This window comes from Protopterus annectens, chromosome 1.part1 (assembly GCF_019279795.1).
Source record: "Protopterus annectens isolate FY-2018-M chromosome 1.part1, PAN1.0, whole genome shotgun sequence".
Taxonomy (NCBI): domain Eukaryota; kingdom Metazoa; phylum Chordata; order Ceratodontiformes; family Protopteridae; genus Protopterus; species Protopterus annectens.
The window spans coordinates 1,016,078,784-1,016,102,041 of NC_056726.1; positions in this window are offsets into that span (position 1 = coordinate 1,016,078,784).

The following is a 23,258-nucleotide window of genomic DNA, read 5'->3' on the forward strand; positions in this document are numbered from 1 at the left end:
TCATTTCTAGACGCAACGTGATATTTCTCATTGTCAGCAAAAATCGTAAGATTATTAATATAATCAATACTGTTAAACAAAACAACCCCCCCACCCTTATCAGGTTTCATAATTCTTAGCTCTTTGTTTTTTCTAAATTGTTTAAGTAAAGTGTGTTCTTCAATACTCAAATTAAAATGTTTTTCAAGCCTAAAGTGTTTAAACCCATTCTGAATATCCACTTCACAAGATTTTTCAAAAGCTAGAATAAGGGAGTGCAGCGGTGGAGTAAAACAACTTTTCTTTTTCAATTTAAATTTGTCTTCCTTTCCAGGGAGATCCTGTCCCTTGAACAAAATTTTAAAATTTAGTTTCCTAGTAAATAACTTCAACTCAGTAATAACATCCACCGTGTTCAGTCTGAAAGTAGGGACAAACTTAAACCCTTTCCTAAATAAAGAAAAAATAGTTTATATCCAAAACCGAATCAGTATAATTATAAATCTTAAACCCTTCATAAGAAGCACATTTGCCATTATTAGTCAGCACAATATTAGACTGTATGTCGATACCATTTACCTGCATTGGTTTCTGTATCCCCCCCTGTTGTTGCCTCTGTTGTTGTTCTTTGTACATGAGTCTCTCCTAAAAAAGCCCTCTGCCTATTCTTATTTTCCAAACATTCTGATCTTCTCAATACGGGAAAATTGGCTTCATATTGGTCTACACCCTGGTCATAATCATTCTTATTCTCATCAGTCTGTATATCCTCACCTAATGGTGGTAAATGTTGGTCAAAACCTTAGTTGTAACCCACCTGTTCAAAACCATTTTGTGAACCAATAAATCATTTTGGTAGAAAATACACCAGTTTTTTTTTTTAAATAGTCAGTTCATCCCTTAAAAGTTTCTTACTTTTATGCTCTAAGTTCAACTTTACATTATTGTCCACTTTTTTAAAAATTTTCTCATATTGCACCTTATTAACATCAAACAATAAATCATTTGTAAGCATATTATTCATTTTAGCAACAATATAGAGAACAACAGCAACAACAACCATGCAATTCTTCTCAACGAAAATGATTCAAAAATAGAACAACACTTATAATGTCCATGTAAAAATCTGGTTTAATAAGTGCACTCAGTAGGTAAGCGCTTTCACTTAATAGCTTCATCAGACCTTAAAACAAACTGAGCACAAAACATTTAAAAAGATAGAGCATCCAATCAATTTGCTTTGACTATGACATCACATCCTGACTGATCCCACTACTTTGTTACAGAGCCTCTAGTGGATAAACACGGTAAAAGCCTTATATCAAACAAACATAATAGAGGCACATACCATACTAATATAATATAACAAATAATTTAAGATTAGTTTGCTTCCAAACTTAAATGTTGTAAATGCTCGAACATTAATCCATAGTTTATGCATGTTTAAAATCAAAAATCAATGACAAGCAAAAGGGGGATCATATTTACATCTAAAGCACGAACTATACATCTATTATGTTCTGCTTAGTATATAAACAATGCAAGAGCAGATCACTTCTAAATGAAATCTGCACTTTTTGGCATTGAGCTAGGCCATGGCTCTGACACCAGGCATTTCAGTGAGGCCCTTCTGTAGGATGTCCACATCATTTAGGGACTTGACTATGGCTCCTAGTTTGCAGTCATCTGCAAACTTCATTAGCCAGAGGCCTTCTGTGTTAGCCTGTACTTCAGGGAAGTAGATACCAAACAGGAGAGGTCCCAGGATGGAACCTTGTGGTACTCCACTTGTCACTGCTTTGAGGTCAGATTTGGAGTCTGCAACTTTTACAGTGTGGGTTCTGTCAGTGAGCCAGTTGGCAACCCATCTTGTGATGTAGGGATTTATACCTAGTTTAATGACTTTAGCTATAATTCCAGAATGGGGGATGGTGTTGAAAGCCTTGGTAAGGTCAAGATAGGCTGTGTGAACCACCTTACCCTCATCTACGGCTTTGGTGACTGCCTCAAAGAAGTCGATCAGGTTCAGGAGGCATGATCTGACTTTCACAAACCCAAACTGGGTAGGATCCAGAGTTTGGAGGTTACCAATGTCTTTGTTTATGAGTTCCATGATGATACGTTCCATGGCCTTGCAGACCAGGCTCGTCAGGCTAATAGGTCGATAGTTCCCGGGATCAGTGGTGGCTCCCCCTTTGTGGAGTGGGATAACTGTTGCTGTGCGCCATTCAGAGGGCACAAAGCCTGATGTGGGGCTATTACTGAACATGGTGCTTAAGTGGGGAGCCAGTTTGTTCTGAAGGATGTGTAAAATGCAGCCTGGGATATTGTCCAGTCCCATGGATGCTGTATTCTTGGCTTTAGAGAGTGCAGCTTTTACTTGCTTAGTTGTGATTACAGGGACTCTGCATTCTTCCTGTATAGATATGGGCCCTTTAGGTGGTGAGAGGGGGGGGTAAAGATAGCACTGAACCTATCTGCCAGGATGTTGGCAATATCAGTTGGTTCTGTAATTTTTTTGCCTTTGTGCTGTAACTCAGAGCAGATCTGGGTGTTGCCATTGAGATTCTTGACATAGCTATAGAATGTTTTGTGGTTGTCCTTGGAATAAGTGGCAATTTTCTTTTCATAGCTAGCTTTGGAGGATCTTATAAGGGATCTCAGCTTCTTACTGAGGCTGACCAGGGAGCTCCTCCACTCATGGGATTTTGCTCTCTTTTGCAACAGTTTCTTCCTTCTGTTGTACAGTTTGTTTATGGCAAGGAACCACCAGATTGGTTTCCTTTTTTGGAGGATAACATCTTGGTTCTGTTTGGGATAGCATGATCCATGCACTTGTGTAAGTGCTTATAGAGTGCATTTGTGTAGGATTCAGCAGTTGTAACTGTATTGTCCATCTGCATGGGTGTCATGAAGTTCACCACTTCTGTCTTAAGAAGCATGAAGCTGGCTTTGGAGAAATTTTTTACTGTGGTTTCCTTAATAGGGGGTAGGGGCGGGATGTGGATATCAAGGGTGATTAGCTTATGGTTGGATCGGACCAACGAGGAGTTGATTTCAGGTGTGGAACACCGGTCACTCATGTTGGTAATGACTAGGTCTAGGATATTGTTGCCCCTGGTGGGGGTGTGGATAAGTTGATCCAGGGCATTGGAGTTTATGAATTCCAGAAAGCGTTGAGCTAAGGAGTTGGTACACTAGTAGTTTTCCCAGTTAATGGTGGGGTAGTTTAAGTCGCCCATTATTAGGGTGTTTGGTTGAACCCTAATATTTTCTAGTACATCAAGAAAAGAGGAGTGGGAATCCTGGGGCATGGTCTGGGATCTGTAGCGAGCTACAATTTGGATTGCAGTTTTGCCCAGAGTTAGTTGCACTTGGATAACCTCGGATGCATTATGCTGAGCAACTAGCCTGGATGTGTGGATATCCTTAATGAATATGGACACACCTCCACCTTCGGTGTTTCGGTCCAGGTTACATGGTCGAAAAGTGTGGTATGAGTTATAGCCTGGTAGTGCAGGAGTGCTCTCTGGAGCCTTGAACCAGGTCTCAGTCACTGCACAGATATCGATGTTCTCCATTTTAAGGAGTGCCTCGAGTGAGTACATTTTGAGATTTAGACTTCTAACATTGAGTAGCATTACCCTCAGTTTTTGCTTGCTTGTTCCTGTTATGGTGGTGCATTTGTTATTTGAACCTTGCCTAAAAAAGGCACTATAGGGGCAGCAAGAGCCTTAACCAGTATCTGGAATCCCAGGGATGACAGGTGCAGGCCATCTGTGGCAAAGCATCATGGTCTGTCCACCATGTCATCCCAGGCAGACAGATACTGGATCCCCTTAGAATGACACCAGAAGCTTAGCCAATTGTTGAAGTCGATCATTTTGTCCTTGTACTGCGAAATCATTCTGGGCGATGGCAGAATTCTACTCAGGGCTAGGGTCATACCTGCCTGGGCTACAAGATCGGAGAGCTCTTCCATGTCTCTTTTCATGTAGTCCAGGGAGGTACGTCTCAGGTCATTCACACCAACATGGACAATGACAGAGTCATATTTGTACTTGTTGTGGAGTGACCTGAGTGCATGGGTTATGTGGCGGATCCTGGCACCCGACAGGCAGCTGACAGTAACCTTCTCCTTGTTTAGCCTGGTGAGTGGGACATCAGTGTGCCTGACTATAGAGTCACCTATGACTAGTGTGTTGGGTACGTTGTTTTGCCTTATTGGCTGTGGTTGAGTGGCACACTGAGTCTGTGGGCTGTCATTTGGGTTGTGTTGGGGAATGCAGATTGCTTGCGTTTCTGCTTTGCAGGTCTCTGTTGCTTAGACAGATTATTATAGAGAGCCTTTGTGAATGTTTTTGTGTTACTATGTGTGGATTTTGGTGGTGTAGATTTAGTGAGACTATGTGATGAGTGTGGTGTGGTGCAAATGTTTACATTCTCCTCATGACTGTCAAGTTCAGTCTTGGTTGGAGAGAGCTTTACCTCCAGTTTGGCTAGATAAGTGCATCTCTCACAGGTTGTAGTGTTGATTGGTAGGAGGAGAAGATTGTGTACATGAGGCAATTTCTACATTGCATCAAGATGCTCAGATTCATCAGATAGACAGGAGAGAACACTGGGAGCTGACCCTTGGACATGCCTGAATAAAAAACTATTTTCCTCTAGATAAGTGAGGAAAGTGAGTACAAGAGCTGTTTTTCTCTAAGCAAGTGAGAAAAGTAAGTACAAAAACTGTTTTTCTCTAGATAATGAGGAAGATTGAGTGCTATAGTAATTAGTAGCTTATTTAGTGCTTACAAGTTCTGAACAAATGCTGAGCATGAATAAGCAAATTTAGGTGCTAAAACTAAGAATCTGTATCTGCACTAGACGAGTTACAGGACAGAAACAAGTGCAAATGCAGGCTTTCAAATCAGAAAGTTGAGAGAGATGGAAGAGATTGCCTAAACGGCCAATAACTACAATTTCTGGGCCAGAACCACTCCTTATGTGGTAGACAGGTTACCTAGTGCTTACCACTCCCACTGATAAGCTAGAAGGCTTCCCACCAACACAGAAAGGCTTGGGGGGCTCAGACGCTTACATACAGTCCTGGATACAGCATATCTGTATCTGGAACACTAGTTACAGGAAAGGTAGGAAACAGGCTTACAGTTTATTTATTTATTTATTTATTTATTTATTTATTTATTTTCAGTTTGGTTACCAGGTAAGTCCACTGGGCCAAGAAGTGCCCATTTTCAGTGGAGGCCCGGGGAGAAAAGCTCCATGAACAGTATAATACAATATAGGTTACAAAAATGCAAATAAAGGTTGCAAAGTGAAATACCATACAATAATTTATTTATTTATTTTTACAGAAAAGTAGCAAAAACAGTAGTAAAAACAATTTACATGCAGTGCAAAAAAATATACTCAGCTCTGTATATTTGCAGATCAGTCTCTCGGAACAGTGAGACAACAGTTTCAACAGAGATCTAAGCAACAATTAACAAACTCTATAACCAAAAAAATATATATACTCAGCTCTGTATAGTTGCAGATAGTCTAGAAGGCAGTCTCTCAGAACACAGGTTCCAGCAATTAAATGCAGGCTGTTACTAACAGGTCAAATTAAGTGATCTTTGAGTTAGATAATACTCAAAACTCAATTGCAAAGCAAAATGAAATAAAACAACAGGTGGCCATTCCAAAAGTGTAAAAACACAGTACAAAGTCAATTTTAGCCACAAAATAACTGTTGTTACAAGCCTCAAATACTGTGCCGGCCGTGAAGCACTGCTCAAAGCCAAACAGACTTCAAACACCAATAACAACAACAAATCCGTTCGATAAGTCACCAAAAGATGACTAATAAAACTTCAGTGGTGCCAATATTCTCAAGTAGCTGCACCATAAGCCAACACATGAAACAAAATGCTCACAAAGAGTATATTACTCCAGTCTCTTTATTGTTAAGCACTTTCTTCCCCTGTATATACCTCGGGGACTTCCTCAGAACAAGAAACAGAAGAAATTACATTGCTCCAAGTCAACACCCTTTATATGCAATGAAACAATCAATTAATCAATTATTATCCCACAATTTTAAAGACATAGACACTAAAACACTAAAAACATTTGTCCTTTAAATATACACACAAAAAACTTTAGAAAATGTTAAATTTTACATTATTAAAAATACTCCCCAGGATTCATGAAGCTTGCACCAGGCGCAGGTGGTATAACGCCAAATATGGCCATCAAGCGATTCAGGTACGATCCAATTCCACGTGCACTACCGGTGTACGCCAGAACTGCGCAGCCCTCGGCTTAGGTATGCTAATCACCCCATGTGCAGTGCCGCACCATGCAAATGAAGGTACATAGCGATTCATGAAGTGGTGCAGGTGTAGCGTAAGCCCACGGAAATGTAAACCAAAAAACACGGTTTACATTTTCCCAAACAGAAAATCGTAGCTATGGAAGCGGACCAGACTTATGTATTACAAAGTTAACATATGCCAATGGCTAAATACACAGCCAATGGCATAAGAAAAGATGCACAACACCTAAAAAACAACATTTAATGTCATGTCCACAGTAATGCAAAGTACAACCGCAGGGCATGTGTGCGCAAACTGGAACACAAAGAAAATATATACAAATGTCATAAAATCGCAATGTAATACAAATCAGGATTTCACCATAATACTCAATGGTATGCATGGTACACCACAACCAAGCTGCAAGGGTTGCTAAGGGTCTGTGACAGTGTTCGGCGCAATAACTATGAATTAGTAGTCAATGCCATGCAAATGAGGCAGGTAATACTGAATCGCAAACGTCCCGCCGGATTAAGGATGTACCATACGGCGCAGAGCTATAACACTGAGGAGTGGCTCAGAGGTATACATGACATCAGCAGTGGGGTGTGCCACTGTAGCTGTAAGCACATTGGAGCAATGCAAATCTGGCCTGGCCATTGCTAAGCAAAGCCGCAGGACAGGGGTGGGGAGGTAGGTATAGCATTGTTTAGCTGAGGGCACATATGGTGCCCGAAAGCGCATGTGTACGGGGATGAAGGCCTTCGATACAATACCCCACTCGGGTATCATTGAAAAACTCATCAGCTTAAATGTTAACCCATACATCACAAGATGGGTTGCAAACTGGCTGAGTGACAGAACCCACAGGGTCAGAGTTGCTGGCGCCATGTCAGACTCAAAGCCTGTCACAAGTGGTGTACCACAGGGCTCAGTCCTGGGCCCACTCTTGTTTGGCATCTACTTTTCCAAAGTACAAGCAAACACAGGAGGGTTATGGCTGACAAAGTTTGCAGATGACTGCAAACTGGGCACCATAGTAGAAAACACATCTGACACAGATATCCTTCAGAAGGGTCTCACAGAAATGGATAACTGGTGCCAGAGCCATGGCCTAAAGTTAAATGCCAAAAATGCATAGTCATACCCTTCGAAAAACAAGGTTACCCCTAGCTACCAAATAGGTGGCAATCCACTGAGCACAGAAGAAGTTATCAGGGACCTGGGGACCCAGGTTGATAGTAGTCTGTCATTCGACACCCATGTAGCTAAAGTAGTTAGGAAGACCTTCTACATTGCCCACCTTATCATGAAGGGATTCTCATCTAGATCAAGGGAGGTCATAGTCTCCCTATACTCATCACTCATCAGACCAATGATTGAGTACAATGCCCCATTCGGAATGTATCTGACCCGACACTTGCAGCAGCTGGAGAGGCCACAAAAGTTCCTCACCAAAAGGATAAAGGGTCTCAAACATCTGTCCTATGCTGCCCGACTGAAAGAACTCCAGCTCTATTCAGTCGCCACACCGCTGCTCAGAGGTGACCTTTGCCTAACATACAAGGCCATGTCAAACCCAGATTTGATGAATATGCTTCACCTCAAAAAATCTAGATCCGTCAGAGTCACAAGGGGAGACTTAAACCTCGACACGGCTATTAATAGGACGTGCTGGAGGGATAGATTCATCACCCAAAGACTCCTATGCTGTGGAATAAAATCCCGGTATATGTGAGGCAGAGCACCTCGCTGGCCTTGTTCAAGAGAAATCTTGACCAATGGATGGGAGATCGCAGATATACCCCAGGGATTACCTCAGTGTCACTGCTCAACAGAGGCACAGCAAAATAATGGGTATAGTTCCCCATACTAAAGGGGTGGCGTAAGCCACAAAACTATGGGCTAGGCTTGTAAATGCCCTCAGGCAGATAGCCTAGTATGAACCTATGAAAACGTGCCCGAAACCCGGTAAGCGGATGCACGCGCGGCGAACCATAGCACAAACAGAAAGGTCAGGGGAAGAAAAGAAGGAAATGCCGCAGTAGGGTAATTGGAGTACAACTGAGCAATTAACACCTATTAACTCACAACGGGCAATCGAAGGCAGCTGACAAGTCTGCTCGCAGAAACCTGAAAAACAGGATAGGGGAGGTGTCGGATTGCAAAGAAAGGAGAACTGTCATAGCAGAGCAAAGCAAACCTACAGTAGACCGGCAATAGAACACATTACGCAAGATAAGCCAGGTCTAGGAAAGTACAAATGAAAGCAGGCTGCAGGATGCATGCCAGAAAATGGTAGGTGAAATGTAAAGAAATGTAAAGGGAAGGGCAAGAGGTAATCCATGGCAGCCAAATGTAATTAAACACCAAAGGCACCACAATAGTAGTTCCTGTAGTAAAACACATAAGATACCCTGTAGCTACGATTGTACATACACACCCTATGACATCATCGGTGTTCACAGCACAATACTATAAAGTGTGAAAGCACTCTACACACACCTGTGTATTCCCAAACACTGCACCATAGGTGTAAACACACAGGGAACTTTTAAAATGTACATGTTGGGAGCTGCCATAGCTGTGATTCATCACCATGTGTTAGAGACTGACGGTGTTGTGGAGGATGATGCCGACAACCACCACAGGCCCCGGAGGAGGAAAAGAGTGTTCAGACCAAGGGTAACTTACCAGGGGCTACATGATCTGGAGATAGTAGAGTGTTACAGGGTGGACAGGGGCATCTTACAGCAAATAGTTGAGCTGTGCCAGCCACACCTGAGAACCAGAAACAACAGAGGGGAACCCATCCCAGTGGACACGAAGGTATGTGTAAGCCTGCGAATACTAGCCACAAGTACCTTTCAAAGGCCAACTGGAGATATAATGGGGATCTCACAGGCATCAGCATCCAAGGAACTACACCAGTTCCTGGATGCCATGTTACCACATGCCAATGAGCATATATACTTCCCCCGAACTCAGGAGGAGTTGGCCAGCAATATGCGTCACTTCCACCATGTGGCACACTACCCGGAGGTACTGGGTGTGATAGACTGCATGCACATACATATCAAGTCACCACCTGGTGAGCATGGTAAGCACTACATAAACCGCAAGGGATTCCACTCCATCAACTGCCAGGTCGTGTGCAATGCCCAGGGCATTATCATGGATGTGTGTGCTGGCAGCCTTGGAAGCTACCATGACTCCCATATCTGGCATGCCTCACAGCTGTATCAGGTATTTGTCAGGGGGGACATCCCACATGGCCACCTTGTGGGGGATGCTGGCTATGCACTGGAGCTGTGAATGATGACGCCCATCAGAAATGCACACACATCCATGCAAGAATGCTATAATGAGGCACATGCACAAACCAGAATCATCATAGAGCGTGTGTTCGGGATGCTGAAATCACGGTTCCATTGCTTGGACACATCTGGTGGAGCCTTGCAGTACTCTCCAGGCACGTGTGCCCACATCTTCATAGTATGTGCCATGCTACATAATATGATCCTGCGGAAACAGCTGCAGCAGGGACAAAATGGTGAAGGCCCTCATAGCCCACCGCAACTGCCAAGGCCATCACAGGCACAGAGGGATTCAGACCACGAACACCCTGTCCCAGCCCCAGTAGGCAGATGAAGGCATGCCCAATATTCCTATGCCTTGGCAAAGAGGGAATGTATAGCACATAATCTGCAGTGTAGGCCCCTACAGACTGACACGCCTCTCCACCTGCACACACAGTAAAATGGATGGCACACACACACACGACCACCTGTAAATTGTAATGTATAGGTGGCCTACTGTGTGAATCCTACATAGGCAGACCTCAAACATTGTACACACAACAGCTATTGGAACAAGGAATGTCAACACCTGAACAGTACATGCACCAATCAGCATATGTTGGTGCTGTGTGTATAGGTTCCTAGGTACATCGGTAGGTACATGCCCGATTGTCAGAGGCCATACACCAAACGAGGCAAACAGTGTCTGCTGTTGCCACAACATCGAGTAACCAACTGTCGCTCAGTGGAGCAGAGGCAATCACGGGATCACATGTGTGTAAGCACTGTTCTCCACACACTCTGCATGGATTCCTTGCTGCGTTAATGAGGGGCTCCACATAATATAATCATGGATGTCGTGTCAAGGCATGGGGTGTACCCATGACAGGTATCTGTCACCCCAGCATGCTCCACCTACGGTCGTTTGAAGGTGTAGCACATTATCATGTGTGGCTCACTGTGATATACATAACCAATGCTGGAGCACATCCAGTAAACATCACATGGACATACCATTAATTGGAATCATCCATATGTAAACTAACTGAGTTACCTATGTGATTGCTGTATGGAGTAACAGCCATAGTATACTCCACATACAAAACGCCATAACACGTGTACAAATCCCAGATGCCCAAGTGGTAAATGCAGTGACCGTCGTGCATGTTCCTGGTCCCATGTCCTGCAAAGGATGTAACGTAATCCCGAAGGCACGAATAATGCATGTCGGATGCAGGTCATCAGATCATGTTTAGCACACATTAGTGGGAATATGCGTTGCCCAGTGCTGGTAAGCATCATTTAAATATGACTATACGGATATGCGCGAAACAGGTCTAAGCTTCTCTGAATATCGCGCAGATCATGGCCAATGATGTCCAGAACAGGTGAAACCAGCATTATTCACCCCTGTACTAATAGTGCCTGCTCTGAAGGGTAAAATGACCACTGCCAAGAGTAGAACACGCAATCATGTATACAATCACCTAACACTATGGTAGCCAAGATGTACCTATGGCAGGTGTGTAATGTGACAGGTTCAAACACAAATGTGTGGAGTCCAGAAAACAGTATACACCAACAAGTACACAATGAAAGGTGTATTCTGCCTGTCACTCTCTCTGTCTCTGTCAGATATATATATATATATATATATATATATATATATATATATATATATATATATATATATATATATACATATATATAATACAGATAGAAAGGGTGATAGAGAGATAAATGTTGATATATACGGATTCACCGATATCTGCAAATATATAGATAGGTCAACGACATGTACATAACCATGGAGGTACAAATAAATAGGATACCACCAACTATGGAATGTGTCACATACCGACATGCGTAACCATGAGGCTGAAAGACCGAAAGAACACAGTACCGGAACACTAGAACTGCGAGTAATATTATCACAATATGAAGGGTCATTTAGTTACCGCTGCCAGTACTGCAGTCCACATAGGTACTGTGTTCAACTGTGTTTGTGATTGCCGTAGTCTGTGTATGTGTGTGTTGAGGGTGCCGTGTGCATGTCCGTGTGACTGTAATGTGTGTGTGTGTGTGTGTGTGTGTGTGTGTGTGTGTGTGTGTGTGTGTGTGTGTGTGTGTGTGTGTGTGTGTGTGTGTGTGTGTGTGTGTTTGTGTGTGTGTGTGTGTGTCTGCATCGTGTATCTGTTAGTGCTAACTCGGAGGTAGATCATTATGGTAGGTGTGGTTATAGCTAGCCGTAGGCATACTGTTACCACCTGTCCCACATAAGGAGGGACAGCCTCTCCCTGGGCAGTTGTGTCCTGACATAAAACATTAAAAAGGGCAAATGTCCAAGATTGTAGGACATTATTATGTCCCATATATTGTGTAATAGTTGCATTAAATAGTTATGCCTATATGTAAGAAATGTAAATGTTACATGCAATATGATAAGTAGCCAAAGTCCTACAACAATAAGTATGTATTGAGGATAAAAGTATGTGCTATCCTGTGTACTGACCATGGGTATGTGTCGGCCTGTAAACACCGATGTGTGTCCCGCAAGTGTCCCACAATGGCCATTTGAAAAGGTGGCAACCCATGCCAAAGAGGTTCAGTTACCAACACAACTGCAATGAGTGCAAATATCTGGGACAGAAATACACGGGACAGCTGTCATTTAGTAACATTCCTTTACATATTGCTGTAATTCTGGAGGTATGGAAGTATCAACCTCACCTGCATACTATATAGAAACCAATTAACAATGGCCCAATGTATATGCCCGTAACAAATGTCTACTAACTGATAGGTCTTTAATTAGGGAAGGAGCCCACACATATATATGGAATATGTAGAAATGCAAGCCCCACAAACCTGTATATGCTACGTACACCCACCTACATCCCCCACACATGAAACTATAGCAATACAGACTGTAATTACAGCACAAACATCCAGTCAGTCAATTACATCTGCAGACGCGTTAACATACCTTGTGAGAGACACATTTTAAAGGCATCATGTGAAATCGTAGCCGTTGTATAATGGAACAAACGGCGATGTTACAGGTTTTGTTTGCAATAGTCCCTTATCAGACGGTTGGGATGACAGGTACACTCACATGTAGAACCACATAATCTAGTCATCACACACAATCCACGGGGGACATGAATCCAAACTATCCGTGTCTCTACACATAGCAGTTGCAATTACACACAACAAAACACAATACAGGCCGTCTCCCCGAAGGTAGGGCAAATGGGCAAATGGGCAACTCCCAAGTGGAGAATTCAATTATACCCCACTGTTGCCACCTAATTGGTGAATGGAGTAGCTGCACAGCTGATGTGCAAGTAATAATTCACTCAGGAACACCAATTGGCGGCAGGAAACCACATGTTACAGGTATCAACGTATATAAGGATGACTTGCCAGACATTCAAACCGTATGCTCATACCATAGAACTGGTTAAACAGTGTAAGAGAGATAGAGACGAAAGTCCGGAACGATAACAAGGTATGTAGAACACTCGGTATGTAAGTGTATGTATAGCATATTTTGTATTAATTATGTTAGTGTATGTATAGCCTGTTTTAATTAAAAGTGTCCGCAATGCATAAAGTGGGAAAAGGTATTATGTAGTGATGTCTTGCTGAGCATAGTAATGCTTGTAGAAATTGTGTGTCCTGCAGTGGGCCACAAGGTAAACATCACAGACACCAAAAGGGATGCTACATGAGGGCTTTAAACAGAACAATTCCATACCACCCACCGTCAGTGGTAGGGTATGTCCAACAAGTACGTGCCATAGAAGGGGATAGTATATGTTGATATACTGTCACAGTAGGCATGTGTATGGGCATATAACGACAATGACATGTCTAAGGTGGTCCCGCTGTGCAAGTATGCTTTGCATTATGGGATAATATGTAAAATATGTGTAATGTACAGTATTGTAGGTAGATATGTCAGATATTCTACACAGCATAACAGGCATATTATGCATACCAATGGTATTGTCTATTGGCATGTACAATATACAATAACAGGATACATATGGCTTGTAGTCACGGGACACTGTAACAGCATGATAGCTAATCTAAATGGAAGAGCTACTCAATTAACCATGCACAAAGGACATGTAATAGCTTCACAGGTTCATAGTGGGGTACTATGCAGTCTGGCAAGTCTATGTGTAAGCTCAACTACAGTATTTACACCAGCGGCACCTCTCTAGGGTAGTGTTCTGACTGTGAACAGCAGAGCCATGTGTTACCTGCACCTCTGCACAGTACAGCCACTGCAGTGATCCCTGGTGTACATGTGTCTCCCATCCACCAAGTGAGGTATCACATGAACAGTGCTACTGAGTGTCACTGCGTGATGTACATAGGAATCATGTTCCAAAGCATGGTGAGTGTCTGGATTGGGAATGTAACCCTCAAGCACATCCCACTCATTGTTGCGTGTGTGCACATATCCATGAGCATGTTGCTAACAGTGGCTTTTGCTTTTGTCGCTTATGTGGAGTATATCCATGAATATTGCTGTGGACATGGGCCCTGTCTGTTCAGCAGAGATCACCCCTGAGTATGTAGTATGCAAATGTGTACAGACGTGGTGTCTGTAGTTCTGCCGCATACGTCAACCGTCGGAGCTCAATAAACGTCATGGCGTGTTAATGTTGTGGTATGTAAAGCCGTAGCTGTTCTGTAAGGTACACCCTAAACAGGGTGTTGTACCCTTGAATGTGTGTATACGTCTGGAGTTCAGAGGTGCAATGGGTGCCTATGTTCCAGCTACAAACCCAGTACAGATAAGTGTGGCCACGTAGAAGGATATCCACGCCACAGTGGCAATATGGTTATCAAAGGAGTGGGTGCGACATACGTGTGTACTACGATCACGTACAATGTGACATGTATGTAGGGGACTACCACCTATGTGATAGTCAGTGGGTGAATGGTGTAATGCAAAGGGGATGTTCATGCACCTTGTGTCATGCAGCTTGAGACCATGATATTGATATTAGGTATCCGTCACAGTGACACCCTTATTGAGGGAGTCAGTCTCAGCTGGTGGATCAATCATGGTGCTTTGTATGCAGTTGTCTGGAAAGCTAGTCAGGGAAAGTCCCTCTGTGCTAGCCTGTACCTCAGGGAAGCATATACCAAACATGATGGGCCCTATGACTGAGGACTGTGATCCGCCAAGTGTAACTAAAATACAGTAGGTACTATGGTATGCTACCGTCATTGTGTGTGTCCTGTCCGTGAGCCACTTTGCATAACATCCTGAGACATAGGGGTCGATGTGCAGGTGGATGTGTATGTTGTCAATACCAGAATGGAGAACGGTGCTGAAAGCCAATGAAAGGACAATGTAGGCTGTGTGGACCCCCTTACTATCATCAACTACCCTGGTAACTGTATCAAAGGAGTCCACCAGGTGTAGGAGCCATGCTCTGGCCCTAACAAGTCCAACCTGGGTGGCATCAAAGGACCAGAGCCCACCAATGTCTCTGTGAATGACTTCCATGATGATGTGCCCCATAGCCTTGCAGAACAGTCCAGTCAGGCATATAGGGCAATAGTCCCTCTTGTGCATTGTGGCACCACCTGTGTGGAGTGTGATAACTGTTGCTGTGTGCCATTCAGGGGCCACAATGTCTGATATAAGGCTATTACTGAATATGGTGACCAAGTGGGGAGACATGTCGTTCAGAGGTTTGTGTAAATCACAGCCTGGGATGTTGGACAGTCACATGGAGTCAGTGTTCCAGGCCTTATAGAGTGCAGGTTAGTACTGTGTAGTTGTGACTGCAGGGACACCACAATGTTCCTGCATGGATTGTGGCCCTATAGGGAGTGAGAGGGTGTAATGTTAGCATTGAACCCATCCGCCAGCATGTTGCCAACATCACTTGGTTCTGTAATGTTCCTGAGTAACTGTTGTATATCAGAGCAGGTGTGGGTATTGCCATTGACTACTGACATACCTCCATAATGCCTTGTGGTACACCCTGGAATGTGTCACAGTAATGTTTACGTAGCTAGGCTCGGAGTATGTGATGAGAGATCCCGTAGCCCTACTGAGGCTGACCAGTGAGCTACCCCACCCATGGGATTGTACTCCACTTTGCAACAGCCTCCACCTGTTGTTGTAAATTATGTCCATGGAACTGGACCCCCAGAGTGGCATCCGCTATCTGGTGAGTACCATCATGGCTCTGTGTGGAAAAGCATGATCCATGCAGTCGTGTAAGTGCTAATGAAGTGCTCTGGGGGTATGTTTCAGCATGTATGTGCATTGTCCATCTGCACGGGTGTCATGACGTTAACTACTGCTGTCATAAGACATCTGTAGTAGGCGTTGTAGTACTCTTGTACTGTGTATGCCATGAAGGGTGTGGTGCCGGGATGTGGATAACAAGGGTGATTAGCATATGTTCGGAATTCACCAACAAGGGGATAACCCCAGGTGTGGAACACCAGTCACATGTTGGTAGTGTCCATGTCTAGGATATTGTTGGTCTTGGAGGTGGTGTGTATGGGTTGATCCAGCCGAGTGGAGGTTATGAATCCCGGACAGCATTGGCCTAATGTGTCAGTACATGAGTGGCTATCCCAGTTAAGTGTGGGGTAGTGTCAGTCTCACATCAGTAGTACCTGTCTGAACCCTACTGTCCAGTACACCAAGAAATGAAGTCTGGTAATAGTAGGGTATGTTGTTGAATCCGTAGCATGTTACAATGTGTATAGCAGTTCTGGCCACAGTTAGTTGCACGTGGAGCACCTCTGATGAATTGTGCTAAGTAACTAGCCAGGATGTGTGTACAACATAGTGGAATATGGGAACACCTCAGCCGTGGGTGTGCCGGTCCAGGTTACATGACTGAAAGGTGTGGTCTGTGTATAACCTGTCATTGCAGGTGTGCTCTGCAGAGCCTAGAGGCAGGTCCCAGTCACTGCAGAGATATTGAAGTGGTCCATTATAAGGAGTGCCTTGCCTGCGTGCGTCAGAGATGAAGATGTCAAGCATTGCGTCACATGACCCCATGTTTTGCTTTCCTGTTCCCGTTCTGGTGGTGAATGTTATTGGAAACTGTGCAAGACAGGCAGTATAGAAGCAGCAAGAGCCTTACATGTTATCTGTACTCCCAGGGCTGACAGGTGCAGGTCATCTGTGCCAAAGCATCGTGTTTTGTTGACCATGTCAGTCAAAGCGGACAGATACCAGATGCCTGTGGAATGACAGCAGAAGCATAGGCAACTGTTGAAGTGACACAGTCAGTCATTGTACAGTGGTATCAGGCCCGGATGAATGCATAATGCTCTCCAGGGCTTGGCCCATACCTTCAGGGCTACAAGACCGGTGAGCTATTGCATGTCCCTGCACACGTAGTCTATGAAGTTGCATCTCAGGGCAGTCACAGTAACATGGAGAATGACAATCAAATTGTATCTGGGGAGGTGTGGCATGGGTGCATAGGTTATGTTGCAGAACCAGTTACCCGACAGCAAGATGTAAGCGACTATCGCCTTGTGTAGCCTGCTGTGTGGGACATCAGTGTGACCGCCTACAGAGTCACCTATGACTGGTGTGTTGTGTATGTTATAACACCCTATTGGCTGTATGTGATGGGCACACATGAGTCTGTGGGCTATAAGTTATTGTTGTTGTGTTTGGTGATGGGGCTGCCTTTGGTGCCTACACAGAGTATGGAGAGGTACTGCACAAGTTGTACTCGTATGTGTGGCCTGTGGTGGTGGAGATCTTGTGAGACTATGTGATGAGTGGGGTGTGTTGCAAATGTTACACATCCCCACATGATTGTCAGGTTCAGTCAGGGTTGGTGACAGCATTAGCCCCAGCATGGCTGCATATGTGCATCTCCCACAGGCTGTAGTGTCGTATGTTGGGAGGTGAGCATTGACTGTGTACATGAGACAATTGCTCTATTGCCACATGTACGCCATATTCATCATATAGACAGGAAATAGCACTGTTACGTGACAGTTGGACATGCCTGTATATACAACAATGTCTCACAAGATATGTGAGTTACGTGTGTACAACAGCTGTTGTACTGTAAGCAAGCTGGAAATGTAAGGACAGACAGTGTACTTGTGAGAAATGGTGTGCAATGGGTGCTATATTAATCAGTAGCTCATGAAGTGTTCACAAGTTCTGAACAAGTGCTGAGCATGAAAATACAATACAGATAGGGTGTTGGATAATATCAACCCACAAGTGGTGACGACAGTCATAATTGGTGGCACCACACTATTACCCTGCTGAGTATGGTCTGCAAGTCCATGAACCATTATCGATGTAGATGTTAGCAGTACAGATGTAGATGACAGTACGGATGTTTGACTACATGTACCTTCGTATGTCACAGGAGTGTTCTACAAGTGGCCTGTTGACAAAAGCAACACTACAAAAGGTGCCAGAGTGACATGTGCATATCACACCTGTGCCAGCTACAGTAAAACAGGGTTAATGTGTTGTACTCCCCCCTCATTGTAGCCCATACCACACAGACAAATGTGAGGCATCTGTGTATGTAAGGATGTGAATGGCCATGACCTATGAGCAATAGCTGTCTCAGTGTTGTGAACAACATACAGAATGGGCTTTGAGGGTGAGGTGTGTGACATATGTGCACATTCTGACAGATGATATCAGCATTTTCACCGCTAGGTGAATATCCCTGTACCCATTAACTACCTCCTAGGCTGCAGGCAACATTATGGACACCGTGTAAGGGATGGTGCTGTGCAGTTCACCTCCCTGAGTTGGTGACATCTCCAGGCCTCTTAGATAGTCATATGAGGCACCCATGTCATGACAGGGTGCTATCCATGAGCATGGAGATCATTGGACAGGCATACTCAGCACTCGGGTGAGCAATATTGGATCACATATCACCTTTAAGGGGTATTGGCCATGCGTGGATGGGCGATACCAGCCTTCATAATCCTCACCTCCACTATGCAGCATGCTGGCTACCTTGCATAAAGACATGTGCTACACTATGATGTTGGACATGCTACATGTACATATCCTGATCTGAAAGACATACTTCATGGACAGCCACCATCCTACTACTAGGATCGCCACATGCTGGACAGATCCCCGTGTCATACATGGGACATACTCCCGCCATACCATGCAACCCTGTCCATCAAAGCTGCACATGTCATCTCTGTCATACATGGTGTGATGACTGCATGGTAGATGTATTATCAACTGTCTGGATCAGTAATGTGGCACTGATGCACCTCGCAGTGGCAAAATGGCTGTCGGATACAGCTAGGAAACCTATCAGGCCACAGATACTGTACATTTCCCTTGCTGCTGTAGGACATCACCTCGTGTGTGTGGTACATCAATGTCATGTGGGACATGGTGAATTGACAAGTCTGCCATGTGTGGACATGGTTTCCAGGCAGCTAAGACTCTGTAGTAGTTGTGCAGAGGTGTCATCTGTAGGTCTTCCAGTGACCTGTCACATGACACAGCATGGTTTTGTGTGTATACACCTCAGCATCGTGGGTCACGATCCACAGTTATGTCATCGGTATGCATGCAGTTATGGCTATGCAATGTGTGCATATTATGCACTGTGTAGCAATATAGACGCCTCATGATGCCATGCAATGGCACAGTGTCTGTACTTCACACTGTATAGCAATGTAGATGGCTCACACTACCTTTCCATGCTCATGCACATTTGCTAAACATGCATTCTATCTGTAGGGCTTACTAACAACACTGCAATGTGATGCCCATTACGACACTGTGCATGTGTCAGGACACCATTGTGTCAGACATGTATGCATGTTAATGCACATGTCAGCAGATTACATGTCAAGGTCACGTCAGCCATGTATACTGTTAACCTGTTCTGGTGTACATGGTGTATCACGGGGATGCATGCATACTACCATGATTGTGTGAACTGCATGGCTACTGATATGACACCTGCTTGCTGTAGTGTGCACCCCAGGGAGGTATGATAACTAACACTATTAATGTGTGAGCTGCATGCCGTCTGCTGTATCACATGCATGCTGCATGCTGTCTGTCAAATCACATGCATGGTGTGTCTGTGTGTGTGTCTATTGTAATTTAGAGTCTTTCTTTGCATTCACAGGTGAAGTAGGTGCATTACCCTTCTGCGGTCCATCTGATGTTAGTGTCCCCACAGATACTAGCAGTGATGAACATATGCATGAGGTACAGGCAGGGTTGTCAGGGGCTGAATCTGTGCCAATGGTTGCCATCCCAGCTATGTCCCCCTCTTCCCCACATGCAGTTCTGCTGCCAACACATACCGCACCACCAGTGGCCATAGAGGAAGGACAGTCAGTGTCTGTTAGCATGGAACAGGAACGTGTGGTGGCTACAGAAGGTGTGTCTCCACACCATGGTGTCAGTGTAATGACTGCAGATGTGCCACACAGGCATGTGGCCAGTGCTGCTCGTAGGAGGACCTCTGGCAGACATGCACCTGCAGGACAGAGCGCAGCAGCTGGTATCACCAGACGCATGTTCCAGACTGTAATGGCGGCACAGGTACATGCTGAATGGTAGAACAGAGAAGGGCAGATGCTGCAGAGGGCTGCTATCCGTACTCTAAATGACAACATCCAGACATTGGCAAATGCTCAACAGCAGATTGCTGATGTTCTGGACAGGCGATTGGGTGACATGGTCAGAATCCTTGACCATGGCATGGCAATCTGCGAGCATGAGCTGTCTGTGCTGGAACATCTGGTAGGAGTGAGGCATAGGCCACGTGGACATAGGCCAGCTACACACCCTAGTGCAGGTCAACGTGAGCGTGCCACCTCATATGCCCGCTCCCATAGTGCTGGTAGCAGTAGCAGTGCAGCTGGTGCTGTGCTGTCAACACCAGGACACAGCAGGCCACATGGACATGGCCCTGGATGTTCCCAGTGGGGACACAGTTCCAGTGGACATGTGTCATCGGACAGTAGCCAATCTGTACCTCCACCTGGTAGTGCCTGTGCAACCCCTGGCAGGCACAAGTCACATGGCCATGGCCGGACACAGTGAGCTGTACATCCTGGTCTGTGCAGTCTGGAGTTGTCAATAATACCCCTGTGTAGGCCTCACAAAAGGCAGAACTGTGTGCACACATACACACACACAGCAAACACATCTGTAGGGCACCACAACACCCACATGCATAGTGAACAGACATGTCCAATCAGATCACCGGCCCTTACCCACACACATGATGTCATCCATTGATGCAGCCTATGCCCCTGGCAAACATTATCACCCTGTGCATATGATGAAGCTTGTGCCGCATCCCTGTCATCCACACCATCGGTGCAGGGACATGCTCAAATGGTCTGATGCACAGGGTGAACAGAATAGTGAGAGAAGTGTATATTACATTACTTGTGTAAGAATAGTGAGAGAAGTGTATATTACATTAGTTGTGTACTGTTGACATGCACCAGACATACCATGTAGTACAGGTTTAGCATGCATTGTTATATGTTCACAGTATGTGTCTCGGTAACAACAGTAACAGCATGTTGGTAATGATGCCCTGGTTCCCTCCTTATGGTCTACTTGCATGTGCCTACAGGTAGCAGTGTTTGCAGTCTCCCATGTGTAACTGTGGACTACTCACATGCACATATGGCAATATCAGCATGCTATACGTAGCCTCAACCTGACTGTTGGAAAGGCTAACATACTACAGATGTCCACACATATACTGATCCAGAAGCATGTGGGCTATTTAATAGGCTACAGTGGCTAGAGACCTGACATCCATACCAGGTCACATCACAGGTATGTTGACATGGTGCAGGGGTTGTGCACAGCGGTCCAGCCAATGACAGTGTTAGAGGCCACTTGATAGCATGAGGCCTCACTGTGTAGCAGTAATACCCTGTCACATTACAGGAACATGCCCACACTCACGGGGTCAACAACACTATAACGCATACTCCATAGTGTTGAGGTGAGGACCCCTGCCTATGTGGTAATCACCCTCACAGTACTGTGCACCCACACGACGTGACACAGAGAAAGAACATGTACAGGTAGCCAGTACGGCTGAGACCGATGGCATCAACAGGGTAGTAGACTGCATCACCATGAGGGGTTAGGGATCCTGTGTGTTCTGTATGGTAGCATACACCCTCACTCCATGCACCAGTCAGCCATACATACATACATACATACACACACACACACACACACACACACACACACACACACACACACACACACACACACACACACACACACACACACACTATGGAGACCACAAATGTCATTCACATACGGATAGCTGATATGTGTGTGATACACACACCGCCCCTGCCTATGTCATGCTTTCCACACTGCAGTATGTACAGATCTCTACAACAGTGTACAGGGGTGTGTAACAATTGGGATGTATTCCCCACCATATGTGGCATATATGGTCACACAAGCAAACACACATGGCAGTACTGTGAATGCTACACCTGCTATATGATGATACGTCTGACAGGCATGCAGCAGTATTAGCCGCATTATGTGTACCAATGCTACCTCCAGCAATTGTGCTGCTATATGCACATGGGAGGATGTAAGTGTTACAGGCATCAAGTGACTTACAGTCAGTAACACCTGACCGCTGTGTAGGTTTTATGTCTTCACCGTCAAGTAACAGTAACATAGCGTACTGTTTGCACATGTAATGGTAGGATGGCGTGTGACACACCTGTGAGCCATCCCCGGCAAACATCCATCTGCACAGGTGGATCACCACTTTATGTACACACATCCATCCATACCTGATGTACATCCTACCGTACTGTCAGTATTTCACCATATACAGGTGTCAATGATGGGGCTGCATTGCAACTGCATGTTGTAGTTAGGCACAGATGAGTTACATACATCAGCTACTGCACATGCATGGTAGCTGCATGCACACTACAAATTGTACATGTGTGTTGGTCCTACATGCCTGTCATGTAGCCATGTTTGTATGCATTGCAATTGGTGGACATGTGAGATGACATACACAACACATGGACTGTTGTATGATATGATGAGTGTCATGGGTAACTAGTACAGAGGGAATGTGTCCTCAGTCAACATTGCTACCTCATGTACTGTTAGCATTCAACAGCCATGGACCCACCTTCCATTTGCATGCGTGTGATTGCTGTAGCCACTTGTCTGCACGGAGGACAGCAAAAGCTATGCTATGTACATATGTGTTGTGTGTGTGGTCCATGCACATATCCACTGCGATTACATGTATGTCATATCCAAACGTGTGTTCTTTGGTGTACAGCGACAGTCATCTGTCACAGCTGTGTAAGACCCAGGGCCCCTGTTATGTGTAGAGCCGACCTGGTTATGTACAGTGGTATCATTGCAATGCATAGCACATGATGGAACCCTGTTGGTACATGTGTAGTCTGCACAGTTGCTGTAGACCTATGTACAGTCCACTGGTCATGAGTCACATGGTGTTGTGGTAATGTATGGCTGTGTATTGCTGGCCCAATGACATGGTGATGTCTGAGGGCTACATAGTAGACTGCGGTGTGTACCTCTGTGATCTGCACCTGAGACATCTGTGAAGGCTCCTGAGTGTGTACTAGTCAGTACATGTGAGGC